Here is a 13,268-nt window from a genome sequence, read left to right on the forward strand (position 1 = left end):
TCCAATATCTATGGCATTCCAAAGGCTTATTGCCATCGGCTTATAAATATGGATATGATTGCTTTAATTTAGCACCATCGCAAATACACATTCTTTGCGAGCAAACTGAAGAAACGGTATTTCATGGCTCAATGGCAATGGCACAGGCACTGGCACAGGCAGCCAAAGAACTAATAAACTTGGACACCACGGACAGGTTAGAAATCACGCTACAATCAAACAGCGATCGAGCAGCGACCACAACAGCAACAATAACAGCAACAACAACAGCAATAGCAAAGAAATAAAGCCTGTCTATGGCTTATAAGCATTTTGATTGCCTTCAATAAATTGCAAATAATTTCGACCTCATTTCGCTAGGCGTCGTCGTCGTCGTCGTCATTGTTGTTGGTCTGCCGCCACACGGTCACGGACGGTGTTCATATGCGTACCAGAGCCCACCTGCCCGCCCGCCGATCCCTTGCGCCTTTGCTCTGGCTACAATAGCTTTGCGTGAAATAATTTTGAGTTATTGGCAAGTCGAGGCGATTGAATTTTTTGGTTAGCATCGGGCTACGCACTGACAATTTTTGCGCGCCGCCATAAATTTTCACCGCTTCCATTTGAATGTTCGAACACTTTTTAATTAAAATGCAATCAAATGTCAAGTTTACATTTGCTGGAGCGCCAGCTGCATGTTGCAAGCAGCAAGCAGCAAACCTCAAGCAGCAAACAGCAAGCAGCAAGCTGCAAAGCAAACACTTGTCATCTTGACAGGCCAAACAAAGCGTGACTGACGTGCAACGAACACACAGACTGGCAGACAGACGGCCAGACAGACAGTCAGACAGCCAGACGGCCAGAGAAACGGGCGAGCTCACGCAGTAGGCCTAACGAGGGTCATTCAATGAGTTGAGCTGCATTTGCCATAGACCCCGCACACGCACACGCACTCGCACACTCAAACACACACACTCGGCAGGCCTAGGCACTCCAGCTAAAATGTGGGCACATGCTTAGACTTAGACCAACTGGCCTGCTGACTCCCCATGAAACTCGAGCTCGCTTATGTTTAAGTAAATGCGCGCGTGCGTGGTGGCTAACAATTGAGAAACACTGTAAGCCTTTGTCTGAGCCAACAATTTCTGAGTTTGGCTTTTGTTTTGTTGCTCTCAGTGTCCGTATCTCTCTGTGTGTGAGTGTGTGTCTGTGTGTTTGTTTTGTTGATAATTTTGCGGCGATAAGCGCGACATGTCAGCGTCAGCGTGGCAGTGGCAATGCCAGCTTTAGATTGGACCACAATATATTTTGTCAGCTCAAATGGTGTACATAATAGCCCAGAGATAAGATAGTAATGGCCCGGTTAAGCGGCTCATAAATCATTGGCATGGAAATTGCTTTTCTATGATAGACAACTTGTTAGCGTTTGCCAGCGTCCACTTCCGCAAGGCGAAACCTGCAAACTAAGCCATTTTAAGCAGTACTTTTCACTTTCCGCTAAACACTCCACATCCGCCCAAAACGAGCAACGGCCAAACACCAGCAACAACAACAACAACAACAGCAACGACAATAAAGGCCCCCAACGGGAGCTAGATCGCTGCATGGAGAAAAGTTCATTTTGTAAGTAAACAAAATGAAAATAAACTTATTTTCATACTCACTGCCGCTCAGTATAATGAACGTGCAACTTTTTGTGGTATGCGCTTCCTGTGCTAATTTTTATGGCCGTATGAGAGAAATATGCTAAGAAAAATAAAACAAAAACATATATAACAACTATTATATATGGATAAAAATATACGAGTAGATGAATATATCATTAGGAAAATTATTTGAATGAGTGAGGGAAAAGTCTTCAACACGATTTGGAATTTGAAGAATGCAACAACGACCTGGTTAGCAAACATTTGATGATATATTTTGAGAACCAATTATTTGTCATATTTCAATTTACTCAATCAACTTCGATTATTCAACAAAAATTATATAAAGCACCCTAACAGATTTTTTTCACTTCATATTGTTTAGTTGCGACTAACTTATATTATTTGAAAAGTTCCACAGAATATAAAAGTTTTCTTGATCATGAAGTAAGTAAAAATTTCTATAGCCATTAATACATATACAGATTTAAATGTTACAATGAATATATATTTAAAAATTTCTTAAATATTTTGCTGTATTTTAAAAATATGTCAATAAATAAAACAATTGCTTCGTTTCTCTATTTAAAAAAAAATAATTAAATAAGAATAGTAGGAATTTAAACAAAAAAAAAATTAAATAAAATAAAGTAAATAAATAATAATAATAAATAAAATAAATTAATACAAAAACATTATTGCATAAATTCATGAACATATTTTATTTATTTAAAAATAAATAAATAAATAAATAAAATGGTTGGTCCAGTTTAAAAATGAATAAAAGTTTTGTCTGTGTGAAATAGCAGCACGTCATGGATTTTTTTTAATGCTATCTTAGTATACATATATATTTTTAGCAAGGTTTTTAATTTATTAGTAGAATCTGCGCCGTCCAAATAGAAACATCAAACAACAAACTTTTCACCTTAAAAAATCGAAAATGAAAACAAATCCAGAAAAACTGAAATCAAAATTTAAATTAATGAAAAAAAAAAAACAAACAAAAAATCTTGTAGCATTTAAAAATTTTTCAAAATATATATTTGAAAGTGGAATTTTTATGGGCTTTTAATGATTTCAATATTTCGATTTATTTAGATGGCCATAAAAATAAGCATTTAAACAAAATCAATGCTGATGATCCGAAAGCTGAAGCATCCAGTTATTGCATACTTAGGACCGTTAGGGCATCAAGGTATCGGCCAGCCAAATGCTGGCTTTCATCTGTTCAATTTTATTTTCCATATTGATACATTTGTTGTTTTTTTTTTTCTGTTTACTTCATCTGTGGCGCATTTTATGTGCGTCGTGCGGCAGTGGTATACAAATTTCTTACACTGTAATATGATTGATTGCCCCGTTGACCTGGAAACGTAGCACAGAGCAGCCGAACTAATAGTTACACTTAACAATGAGCCACAGAAGATTGAGGAGAGCAGGCAACAGAGCCGCTGAGCAGCTAAATAAAATGGGTCAAGCGGGGCGGCGGACCAGCCCAAAAAAAAATAGCCCAGAGAGAAAAAAGCTGTTTGAGATCGGCGGCTGAGTGGGCGCTGCATGCCACAGATGGACCTGCAAGGGGCAAGTGTTTTCCACCAGGTAGCAGCTTGGCCATGTTGCTGGCCGTGTTGCTGGCCATGTTGCAGGGCAGTGGCCATGACGTGGCGCTATTTGGCATTTCGGCAGTCGCACAGTTGACGAAAGCGGCAAGTTAATGAGCTGCCTCCTTTATTATTATTCTTGTTATTATTACTAGAGTTTTTTTTTTATTTTTCAATTTCACTTTTCTACATAACTACATGCAGGCAACAGTTGAGCAAGACAGCTTGTCATGGCTAGCTGGCTGGCAAAACAAAAGACCTGGCCAACAAAGTCGAGAAGCCGAGCCAATGGGGCGCATAGGTAATTAAAAAACCGTTAATATTGGAAACGCTCGTCGTTAGGTGTCAAATCAAACATAAAAGATATTAAGAATTCATAAAAAAGTGCTCAGAAATTGAAAAAAAAGGCATCGCATCGCATCGCATCGTGCACCGCCGCATGGAAATGTGAAAATGTAAAATGTGAAATGTGAGAAAAACGCAGCTAGCCACTAGCTGTGGCAGCGGCGGCCAGCTAAATGCGCTGTAAAATGCAAATGAGCGGGTAGAGAGTAGGCATACCAGATGACCATAGATGGCCACAGATATGACAACTAATAAGCAAGGTAATGGCAATGCCAAGCTGCAACACAATGAGCCCCCTTAAATGTAGCGTTAAGTGTGTTCCAAAGCCCAGCGAACGGCATTAAGCCATAAAAAGCCGATATGGCCAAAACCGAAAAGAAACCACAGCCAAATGGAAGATTGGGCTCAAATGCATATTGATTGACGTTGAAATGTTTTAAATGGAGCAAAACTCTAAGAGCCAGGTGCAAGTGGATTTCGTTATTGTTGCTGCCGTTGATGTTGTAGCTAATAAGTGGAAGTGAAATGAATTAGTGATCGCTTATGGGGGTCGCAGCGACGCAGCATCGCAGCGACGTTGCGGCACTCAAAGAACGGTTCAATGGAGCCACAGCCGTTGAGTTTTTGGAGATCCCCGGTGCCAGTTCCAGTTCCAGATCAATGGGCCATTCAAGCAGCTCGAGCCAACCGAAATCGTAAATTTGAAATCATTGACTAAAAGCTTTTGATAAATTATTCGAGAGAGATACATTGTTGTTGAGGTAGTGTTAGAGAGACAGAGGGGTAGAGTGTGGTAGAGAGAGGGGGAGAAGGGAGGGAGGCGAGAGGTTAGCTACTACAACATCATTGAGCACTAAATTATATCAATGGGGCAGCATAATTGTGTGAGAAAATATCATGCATATTGGAAAGTTGGAGAGCTGGGCGTGTCCGTTATTCGGGCCTTTCAAATTCGAAATTCTAGAGGTCAAAAGGTGTTTTTTAGCGAGCACAACGAAATTTGCACAACCCTTTATGCGGTTCATTCACAGAAACCCCAAAACATAAATTGTTCAGTTTATGGGACGCAGCGTAACAAACATAAAGACATACATATGTATGCTCCCCCTGGCTAACTATGCAAATCCCCTACATCAAAATAGAAAAAGCCACAATGGCGTGGCTAAAAATAAACCACACTCTTCTTTGCTATCACAATAACTCTTGCAATTCAAAAGAAAGTCCACAATGAGAAATGCTACAGCCCAAAATGCTGTTGGGCCCGAACAAAAGACTTTGGCAACGCACAAACATAAAAATAATTGACAAATATATTAAGAGCATAAATCAGAATGGCTAATAGAGCGCGAAGAGCGTGTAGCCGACTCTTAGCTCAAAAGCGCCCCAAAACACAGCAACAACAACAACAACAAGAACAACAACAACAACGACGACGAGAAGATCAACAATAAAGATCGAAATGTTTTCATTGATTTTTCGCTGTCTGCGCCGGCGTCGCTGTCGCTAGCGGCGTCAGCGTCGACCAGAAATAAAACCTAGGCAGCTTTTATTATCATTTACCGCTTGTCCGCAGTACAAAACCGAACCGAACCGAAAAAAACAACACCGAAATATCCCAAAACTCAGAAGAAGAAAAAAAAAACTTTTACGAGTAGGTCTCGCTCTTCCAGCGCTGCCGTCATGCTCTCAGCAACGACTTAGACTGCGAAGCCAGCAGCGAGCGCTGCTGCGGGCCAGCAACTTCTTGGACTTGCTGGCCCGGGTCCGAGCCCGGCCAGATTTAGTTCAGTTTCAAGTGTTTGTGCGTTGCGTGCGCCACGAAGCGGAGAGCGGAGATTTTGTTGAGTTTCGTTGTCGCTGACGCCGTCGTTACCGTTGTCGGTTGTCGGTTGTTTTCGGCATCGTTGAATCCGACTTCCGTAAAGTTCATTTGCCGTCGGCCGCCGGTCGGCCACCAAAACTCTGATCACGATCGCTGTCGTGGGCGTCGCGATTCCTGTCGCCGAGTTAGCGCGCAAAACCCAACGCAACGCAACGCAACGGAAACCGAAAGCCGAAACACGAGCGGAAGTCGGGCGTGCGATAGCCACCGACGCTTATTTGCAGTTAATATTTAATTAACGAGCCTCGACGAGCCAAGCAAAGATTTGTTTTCCAGAATTTTTAATGAGGCCCTACCGATCGACTGGCCGCCCCCTCCCCGAATGGGAATGAAAAGTGCAAAAGTTTCTGAATAGCTGCAAGAATTATGTATTGTATGATAAGTTGATAATACCCAGCTAGTATCATCATGATATGTGTGTGAGTGTGCCCAACAATCGAGAGCCATAAATAATGCCCATAATGGGCTGAGTTGAAGCCATGTGAGAAACTCAAGCTCAAGTGTGAAGCCAACAAAACAACAGAATTGTCTGCCTTATCAATTTCCACATCTATATTTATATATACTCAAAAAAATTAAGCAAAATATACAGCTGCTATCGCCTCTTTATGGATTTATTAAGCTATTCAAATTGGATAAAAAGTTTCCTACAACTTTAAGGTGGTGAGTGCAAGTTTCTGCCAAGTTCGTTGCCCAAGTCTTTTGTTCACTATGTGACGATTGTTCAGCAAAAAAAACCACATCAAAATAGAAAAAAAAAACCCCTATGAATTTTCTATGGATCCAAATAATATAAATAAAAAATATTTCGTAGATAAAATAAAAAGCTTGAACGCCACCAACTTATTGTGCGAATAAATTTAGATTTTATCTCGGTCGATTTGTATTGGCAAATAAGAGCCATCAGATCTGACTACGAATTCGCAGATATCTGTTTACCTAGTTTCATTAGCTATAAATGCTCCTCTTCTTTTGTTCCAGCTATTCGTTTGCTCACTGAATTCTTATGTTCCCATTGTCAAACATTGGCAGATAAATAATCAAAATTGATAACTCGTGCTAGGAGCGTAAATCCCCGAAATGAAAACATTTTAAGCTCTTCTCTCGCTCTCTCATTCACTCTCTCTCTCTCTCTCTCTCTATCTCTCCGTTCTCTGATCTTTGGCATATATATATATATCTACTTGGCATGATCACGCGCCTAGCTCGCAATAATTATACAATAATTTAGCGTATAATTAGCTAATTAGAACTGCGCAGCCAAAAACTGAAAAGCCAAAGTTTTAATATCTTCCGGCTACACCTTTTGTGCAAAAATGCCTGCGAAAATAGAAAACAGCAAGCATGACTAAACCCTTGACAAGCCGCAAAAAGCAATTAATCAAATTTGCTCGCCTGTGCTTGGGTCTTAGTAAATAAGTATTAATGGCTTCATAATTGAAAATTTGCGAATTGCTAAAAATATATAACTATATAGACGAACATATACATAAACACATATGTCTAATTGGACTAGTCAAAGTTTCTATTTCAACTGTATATTGACCTTAGACATATAAAATGTTAGCTTAGATTAGTTTTAGTTTTTGGCTTTCAAATTGAAATTGTTTTTATTTATTCACATTGAATTGTGAAATACATTTATGGTTGTTTAGATTTCAGACTTTATTGTCTTTTCCTCTATGATTAATTATTTTTATGACATGTACTCGAGTTTCGAAGGAAGAATTTTATTGCAAAACAAGATACACATAATAAAACTAAAAATACACGAAAAAAATACTTTTATTAGTTTTTTATATAAACCATTTTCTCCACCAAAAAGTATTTAAATTATAATTATACAAAAATTAAATGCGAAAAGTATTTAATAATCATGTGCTAAATTTCTTATTACTGCTGGCCGTTAATATACCAAGCTAGACCATAAATTTTATTTATATGACACGTTGTTATTAAACCTGTAAATGGCAAATAAATCGGCAGTAGTCGCATTAAATATATGCAATAAATTAAGCCACAATGAATACTAAACAGATTCAAATTAAATCGTTAATGTATAATGAACTAAACAACTTTATAGCCAATGCAGAATATATGCACATAAAGTATTTGAATTTCGGTCGAAGATGCCAAAATTTAGAAAGCATATCCATTAACAGATTGATTTTATATATAAAATAAAGAAATAATAATAATAAAATAAATCAAAAAATTATATAAAAACATCTATATATTTTTTTTGGCTTGTTCTGTTAATCGCTTTGCGGACAACTTTCATGAATCCAATTCTAAGCTTGACATAACGATTAGCAGTTAATCTATGCACAAAGTAGGACGATTCTCGAATGAAAACAAATAAGAGTCACACTTAAGACTGCAAATAAAAGCTGTTGATTCGTTGGGTTATCTGGAATCAAACTGATTAATTTGGTTATTTATAATAATATTTATTAATAATTAATAAATGACGGCTGCCCCGTGCATTTCCATTCAACAGCTGAAAATTAATATGTGCTTAGCTGCCCGCGGCGTCATATGCAAATTTCCATGTTTGTTCGGTTTCGTTCATAATTTTCTATGAAAAATGTTGCTGGGTTATTTGATGTTGATGTTCATGTTGGTGTTGGTGTTGGTGTTACCATGTTGTTGATTTCTCACATAAATTTGCCACAGGCGCAAAATTTCACTCAAATGAAACCGGAAGCGCGACCGTCAAGTGGAATGGACTCAAATAGTTGCTTTGCCGTCCGACGCTTGCCTGAATGCTTCAGTTTATCGGTAGCAACAACAGCAACAATGGCCAAAGAAATTTTAATATTTATATACAATGCACGCAGCTCAATTTGCACTAAGATTTTCTCACTTTCGCATGTTTCTAAACACACATATGTATGTACATATATGTGTGTGACCTGTGTGTCGTATTTTTTTCCACGCTCCTCATGTCAAACACTTAGTCAAAACAGCATTTGTTACGCTGCCAGTACCAGCCACCAACGCACTGGACAGTAACAGCAGCAGCAACAGCAACAATAACTACTACATGACAGCAATAACAATAATAATAATAACAACAACAGCAGCAACAACAACAACAACAAGCGAAATAATAACGAGCGTTATCCAAGCATCATCATTATCAACTTTTAACCATCGGTTAAAGTTGTGTGCCACCGAAATGATTTAATTTTGACAGACCTTTTTTTCAAGTCTCTTTCTCGACTTTTATGTGTGGGAGTTTTTGGCTTTTAATTTAAATTTTTCTGTAGTTTTTTTTTTTCTGGCTTTTTTTTTAATTTCGTTTTTTATTTGTCTATTTTGGTCATAATTTTTGTCGTCTTGTTGGCACGCATTGTTGCTGCTCCATTGCTGCCTTTGTTGTTGCTGCTACAATTTTATTTGATATGCATTACCAGCTTTCGTCTCTTTGTTGTTTTATTTCTTCTACAACTTCTCCTTTTTGGCATTAAGTGCTTGTAAATTGGGTCAGTGGGAAGTTACACTTCAGTCGTCGTCGTCGTAGCTCTTGTTGTTGTTGTTGTTGCTGTTAGAGTAGCTATAGCCCGTACAGAGCAGCGTCATGTGTCATAAATCATTTGTTGCTCTCAGCGCTGTTGTTCTCAGTCTCAGAACTTTTGCCACAGCTGCTTTTGGTTTCATTGTTTCATTTATTTATATACTTCGAGAAGCTTTCAAGTGCATCACTTGAATACATTATCTACGCCGCAGGCTGCTTTTCTTATCGATGATCTATAGAGATTATTTTGAATTCAGGAATTCATCTTAAATCTATATGTCAATATGACTCCCTTGTTCCAGCTGGATAATGAAGTAATTAATTAGCATTAAAAAAATTTTGCTGTCAAGTTCGTTGCCTAAGTCTTTCGTTTAACAATGAGTGAAGCATTTCAGCTTTTTATACTTATGAAGCGATCTCACTTTTTGGCAACGCAGAGGAAAGCAACCTGTTTATAGGAAACTGCCTGATGCTATTGGAAATCCGCCAAGTCTTGTTGCACTAACAACAACCACTGCAACAGCCACAGCCACAGCCACATCCACATTCACCGTTCGTCCGCTGCAGCCAGTCAGGAAGCAATGTGCAATGTGAAGTGACTTTGGCTGTCTGCTGTCTAGACATTCTTCGATTTTTCCTGCCAGCTGCAGCAACATCAACACCAACACCAACACCAACTCCAACTCCAACTACAGCAACAACAATATGAGCAGCAGCAAGCGCGATGAGTAGAACAAGTGCAACGGAGGCAGCTCTAGAGTGAAGAATATGTACATACTTACGAGTACATCCATGAAAGCAATGCATTTCAGTGCTTTGCTTGATTTTTATTGACACAAGTCGTTAGCGGACTGCTGACTGCACGGCCTGGCACACATTTTGCATATTTTACGAGCTCGTGTCGTTGTCGTTGCTGTTCGTGGTGGTGCTGGTGGTGGTGCTGGTGCTGGTGGTGTTGCTGGTGGTGCATTTTGGATGTGCCTGAGCCGTTAAGCCATTGCCGAAAGACTAAACGAAGTAAGCCTAAGCCGTGTCTGGGCTTGTGCAATGGGGGCTCTCTGAAAATCTTTGCATAATTACTGTGGAACATTTTGATTTGAATTCTATGTACTGCTGGCAGCTACTGAAGCATGAAGATTGTGTTATGTGCGCGTTAAGTTGGCAGCGCTCGTCAATGCCCGACCCTGGGGACAGTTGACCCACTTGCACTCAGCGACTCTACTCGATGTGCTTTATATAACAGAGAGCCATGCTCACATAAATCAAGAATAGACATTAATGTACAATGTATATGTATGATCGCATGTGTGTATGTATTTAAATATAGATTTGTATATATATACAATATGTATGTAGATAAATCATGGAGACCCCCTGCCAAATGAGTTTTCACATAAGTACACGGCGATTTCGCTTGTTAACATTAATAATAACTTGTAATTTGCAGTTGTTTCAAAGCGCCGTTGTTGAAAATCACTGAGAGGGCGCCAGAGCCAAAGTACCCAAAGCAGCAGAGAGAAGCAGAGGAAAAAAAAACGAAAAACTAATTACAACATTTTTCACATATGTAAACATTCATTCATAATATTAAACCACACAGGCCAGCATAATGTGCACGACGACGAGAAACTAAGCAACCAAAATGTTCGAAAACTCACTTTGAAGATCTTCCGCGTGGCTGGCATGGCTGGCACTGCTTACCAGTTGATTTCTCAGTGTGTTGTTAATTTTTCGTTCATTAAGTCCGAAAATGGCCAAGTTTAATATTTGACCGAGGCACAAAATTAATTAAACATTTATCAAAATCAAAGCCGCATCGCTAAACGAACCAGCCAGCAGCAGCAACGGCAGCGGCAGCGGCAGCGAGCAGCGAGCAGCTCCCCAATAATTTCAAAGATGCCCGCGACCTGTTGACATTTCAGCATTTTAAATACATTTAGTATTTATATGCATTATGATTGTCATTGTTTGGAGTTGCGCTTCATTGTCTTGGTTTTTATTGCCTTATTAACTTGGCTAGTCCAAGTGCACATTGAAATTGAAACTGAAATTGAAATCGAGACGAGACGAGTCCCAAGCAGCCAAAAACGATTCACATACCGCATATCTCGGTCATCCGAGACTCCAACGCGGCTGGCAATGGAAGTGGACATCGACATCAGTTTGCCTGTCGCTTTTAAATGAAAAATGCCCAAAACAAAAACTCAAATAAAAAAGAAACACTCTGTGTCGTTCTTCTTTATGTTTAGTGGCATTTTTTTTTTTTTTTTTATTTCTTGTTGTGTGTTTTTTTCGGGGCCCTCGCTTTTGCCTGACGGCCTGCCTTACGGCCTGCAAGACGGAGTTGAAGTCGGAGCTGGACTTGGACATTGGCGGGTATATCGCTGACTTGGCCCAGCACTTGAACTGTACTTGAGTGTTGTAAATATTTTTTAAAGCTGCCTTATTGTGTCTCTCCGTGTGCGCCAAAGTTAAAACGAATACCGAATGCCCTGAACGTACGCCAAGCTCAGCTGAGTGATAAGCAAGGCTTATTAATAGATGACAGCCGCTTTGAAGATACCCCAACTGAGGCTCAAGTGCATCTCAGGGTGGTCCATCTGTGCGATAATGAATAGAAAACTTTGAAAACAATTGAAGCCTATTGCCTCAACTCTTGTGTTTCACTTACATTGTGTTCCATATAATGTCAGGAATGGAAAATTTCTTTTTTGGGCTAAGAGCATGTTCCGCAAAAATGTTGTTTCTTTCCTTCTGCTTCTTCATTTTCTTTTTGTTTTGCGTTTTGCAGTTGTGGCTGCTCTTGTGCTGTAACTCTTATTTTTTTGGGTGCCTTTTTGGTTGTAGTTGTCGTTGTTGTTGTATTTTGGCAATTTGGGTTACATTGGCTGCTGTCTGAAAAATTATCTGGCACTTATATTCACGCTTAATTGGCATTTTTTATGAAACCCGAGCGTGCCGAAAACAAAATCAACAACATTGAGACCCATTCGTGCTTCTGGGCTCCCTGTTTGTAAGTTTCACTGCAGACTCCACTGCCGCTTCCGATCGCTCTGCAATGACACTCGCACTCAAAATCAAAAGAAAAATCAATTTAATGAGCAAAACATGCAATAAATTACACCGGCACAAGGCGAAAACAATTCTGCAGTAAATTTCTTTTATTTCCTTTACATTATTTTTTATTTATTATTCGTATTATTATTATCTTTTGTTTTGTTTGGAATATTTCCCGACAATTTGTTTCAAGAAACTGGGTCAGCTCGTCGTAGGCCTTTTGCTGACGCTGGTAGGAAATGCGTGTGGGCAAATGAATTGAATTTTATTGCTTGAAATATTTGAACATCACCAATGACGTCAAGAAAGATTTAATTTTCAGTTTCAGTTTTTTTTTTTTGGCAAATTGACAAACCGGTTTCATTTTATATATGTTTTGACCTTTTGTTAGATTTTTTCTTTTTGCTATGTATATTTATATATATATATATATATATATATATATATATATATATACTTTTTGTACCCTTTGCTGAGCTGTTCTTAATCGTTTTAATTATATATTTACTTTTGTTGTGCTTGCTTTGCCTAAGATGATGTGTTTTATTCTTGTCTAAATGTTTCCTCTCCTTCTGTATCTCGTTTCAGTTGGCATCCGAAGCAATATGTCAAAGCTGCCTCAGCAACAACACAGAACCGAACAGCTATAAAATGTAAGTCAAACTCTTTTAGCATTGGCTCTTAGTCCAATTCATTTCACATCAATTAAAGGCAGAGCAGATGCAAATCTGATTCGGATTCCGGCTACACAGTTTATGCTATCAAAATGATGGATGAGACTGGTCGCCAAACTGGTTGACCTGCGTGGGGGTGTTTTTGTTTTCTTCTCTCTGATAGCCAGCGAGCAATATTTTGAATGGATTTTAAATGCAAATCGAATTTAAACGTGCTTCAAGCTCGTATATTTTAATTAGTCTAATGCGTGTGGCTATTTTTTTCTCCGAACCTTTTATTTTTGATTTTGTTTTCATTTTATATTTGATTTCTATTTCGATGATGTGGTGCACCACTGTGCCAAAAATAAATCTAAAAAAATCTATAATAAAACAAGTTTCCTTGCGCATCTCACACAAGCCGCAACCAACTGATATTAATAGATGGGTTCCGAGTCGGAATTATCTCCAAATTATATTCGTAGTAGGCTTACGCGTATTAGAGTGCACCATTGACAAATTGGTGGTCCAAAGACCTTTGCCATGATTGGGCTTAAGTCTCACACACATGATAAATGGCTT

General features: G+C 38.8%; 1 protein-coding gene across 2 annotated transcripts in view; it reads left to right on the forward strand.

Moving 5' to 3' along the window:
- LOC6575281 (putative uncharacterized protein DDB_G0277255) overlaps positions 1-13,268 on the forward strand; it is a 67,717-nt gene that overhangs the window by 40,132 nt on the left and 14,317 nt on the right. The window contains exon 2 of one of the 2 annotated variants that reach the window (XM_044008018.1): positions 12,622-12,686. The exons of the other annotated variant lie outside the window; for it this stretch is intronic. The gene's annotated coding sequence lies outside the window, so the exon portion shown is untranslated. The remainder of the gene's footprint in view (positions 1-12,621; positions 12,687-13,268) is intronic. 2 annotated transcript variants of the gene reach the window in all.

Source organism: Drosophila mojavensis, unplaced genomic scaffold (genome assembly GCF_018153725.1).
Source record: "Drosophila mojavensis isolate 15081-1352.22 unplaced genomic scaffold, ASM1815372v1 contig_231, whole genome shotgun sequence".
NCBI lineage: Eukaryota > Metazoa > Arthropoda > Insecta > Diptera > Drosophilidae > Drosophila > Drosophila mojavensis.